Here is a 3,419-nt window from a genome sequence, read left to right on the forward strand (position 1 = left end):
CAACAGAGACCATCATCATGGAACTGTCTGTGTTTTCCGATTTGAGCCTCTTCTAGTTTCGTTTCTTCACTTGTGGCTTCCTTCTTATTCCGGCTGAGGGCTGCGCTGGTGATGATTGAGGATATGACGATTACCGAACGAACTCACACCATTAGTGGGATTTTTTCGATTCTGATAACGGTAGAAGGCGATAAATATTGCAGCTTAAATGGCGAACTTGAGTTCTCGTGGCACATTCCGTTGTTCTGCACTTTTAAACGTTTTTGAGTGTTTTTGAAGTCTGATCATAAGCTTTAAGTTTTTGTTAATCTTTTAAAATCTTATTATGTTTAAAAAAAACTTTAATCACTGCAAAGTTTTGTTTCAAATATTTAAGTATTTTTTAATCGTTTTAAGTATTTTTTTTTTAATTCCAAACAGATTGTTGAGCCATTTAGATTTTAAAAACGATATTTTTCTGTTGACATTGTTCTCTAAACAATTGTTCTAACAGTGTAAAACATAATTTCATTAATTCTAATATGTTTCAAGACATCAAAATCGAACAAAGGAATAAGCTAATAAAATTTTGAATAGTAAATTTATATTCGGCAAATCAGTCCAGTTTCTTTTAACAATGTTATAAGAAACTGGACTGATTTGCCGAATATAAATTCACAAAAACATACAGACGAAAATTCAACATCAACATCTTTTGATTAGTTTCAACTTTTTGAATAGTGTAAAACATTGACTACAATCACGAGTTGATAATTGTTCATTTTATTTTTAATGCATTAAAATAGTTAATAATATTTTACAACCTCTAATAAGACTAACCAATGAAAAAATTAAATCTTCTCATATTAATTAACTCATTTCTTCCGATACACGAAGATTGTATTCTTATAAATACAAGAGACCCAACTTGTTATGCATTCGTTGCACAACGTTTCAGTTTTGCCTCTTTAATTGAATGTTTCAAAGGATGGATACCAATGGAAGGAATCACGCATACATTCACGATTTCAATCGGGATTTTCACACACACGGGATTTTCACGGGCACAAATCAAAAGCGCACTGATGAGAATACCCCTGGGCTGAATCATGTTAGTGGCGTGAGTCCCGACTGCTCCCTATAGTGACATCTAAGTCATCTCAGTCAGTTTGTTTACAAGAAGAAAAAAAAACGTGATCCAAGCACAATTTAAGTACGTTGGAGGAGAACTATTTAGCCGTCGTTTATTCTTCGATTTTCCACTTAGTTTTCAATTTAAATATTGTTCTGAGCAGTGTTGATACACAAAATTACAGTAGCAGGTCTAATATCATAAGATTGGTAAGATTGCTTTGTATACCGTTAGTAAGGGAAGTTTCAATAATCCAAATTCGTCGTCATAGATCAGTTGCTACGATTACTTGAAATTCAGGCGAATAACGGAGTTCCGTGGTTCAAGTTCTGCAGAGAAAACATTTGATTTCGCGAAGAAGTTGTAAGTAAAATCTTTTCCTTTTAATGAAACCTGTAAACCTAATGCTATGCTTCGAATACGTTTAGATAGCCTATGCTAACAGGCACTACTTGAGTTGGTTCGGATAGAAATCTCACAAGAGAAACCAAATTGTATGTAGCACTTTCCTAATTATGATTACTTAATACTAATAATAATAAACGTTTACAGTTTTGAAGCGTGCTGAACAGCAAAGCTGTCTTAATCAAGTTTCTTCTACTTCCGAATCAACACGCACAAATCAGCAATAATGTTTTAAACTCTTCAAAAATGCAGTTTTTATCGACTTTGGTGTGCGCTCTCAGCACAAAATCGAAAATTTTGAATAATCCAACTTAAAATTCTGAGCATTTGTTATGTGAGTCACATATCTTGCTACAAATTGGCGGCATTTGAACAACCTAAAACATCATGATTTTTTAATAAATGACGTTTGTCTTAACAATTTTAAATTTTCTCAATGTTCTCTTTTTGGCGTTGCAGGATATGGTAACCCTAGACTGTATTTGAAGCTTTTCAGTCTTTTAAAGGCTGTTTACGTCCTTCTCAATCTTTTTAAATAGTTTTATCTCATTTTCAGCCTTTCTGTAAGTTTTCAACTATTTTATAGTGTTTCGAAATCATCTAAAGTAAGGTTGCCAGAAATTTTTTAGCACGTATCCGGGCAATTTATATGAAAACCTGGCAAATTCCAGGCATTTGAATTAAGAATTGACGAGGACGAATAACTGGAAAGGTTCAAATCCTCTTAAACTAAACAAAAATAGAAATAGAAATAGACGAATTAAAAACCTAGAGATTACTCACTTCAATGACTTTTGTCTTATATGTCCTGATCTTCTCTGATTTTCTGCTCGTTGTATTCTGTTTTTTTTGTGTCTCTTGTCGTTTATCTGTTTTTTTTTTTATTTTGCTATCACTTTTTGTTTTTCATTGTCTCAAACTATCTTAAATTGTCTCTATTGCCTTTTATTGTCCATCATTGTCTTTTATTGTCTTTTATATTGTCTTTAATTGTCTTTTATTGTTTATTATTGCCTTTCATTTTTTTTTGTAGCGGCCCACCACACTCCCCCACACCAAAAAGCTGATTAGAGCCCCCTGGTAATGGACGCTACTGTTCATTGTCTTTCATTGTCTTTTATCGTCTCTTATTTTCCTATACACTAAGGTTTTTTTACGCGGGGGTTTCGTACCGCGTAAATAAAATCCGCGTAAAAAGACCGCGTTAATTCGAAAATCCGCGTAAAAAAATCTTCGTTAATTTGAAAATACGCGTAAAAAACCCCGTAATTCGAAAATCTCTGTAAAAAATCCATTTTAATTAAAAAAATCCGCGCAAAAAAAAACACGTTACTATAAAAAAAAAACGCGTAAGAACCATGATTATTTAAATTATTGCGTACAATTATCGTTTATTTTTAAGATAACAAACAAAATAAATTCTCATGTCTCATGTCTCAGGTCTCAAGTCTCATGTCTCAAGTCTCAGGTCTCATGTCTCGTGTCTCATATCCCAGGTCTCATATTTCTGGTCTCATATTTCTGGTCTCATATTTCAGGTCTCAAGTCTCAGGTCTCAGGTCTCATGTCTCAGGTCTCAGGTCTCATGTCTCGTGTCTCAGATCTCAGTTCTCATATTTCTGGTCTCATATTTCAGATCTTAAGTCTCAGGTCTCATGTCTCGGGTCTCAGGTCTAAGGTCTCATGTATCACGTTCTAAATCTCAGAGTTAAGATTTTACCAACTACAAAAAGATTTCATGTATTTTCCTTTGAAAAAGTCTTAGAATATTTTCTCTCAAAAACCGTGTTAATTCGCGAAATCCGTGTAAAAAAAAACCGTGTTAGTTCGAAAATCCGCGTAAATAAAACCGCGTGAATTCGAAAATCCGCGTAAAAAAAGTCGCGTTAAAAAAGCCGCGTAA

Source organism: Uranotaenia lowii, chromosome 3, assembly GCF_029784155.1.
Source record: "Uranotaenia lowii strain MFRU-FL chromosome 3, ASM2978415v1, whole genome shotgun sequence".
Lineage (NCBI taxonomy): Eukaryota > Metazoa > Arthropoda > Insecta > Diptera > Culicidae > Uranotaenia > Uranotaenia lowii.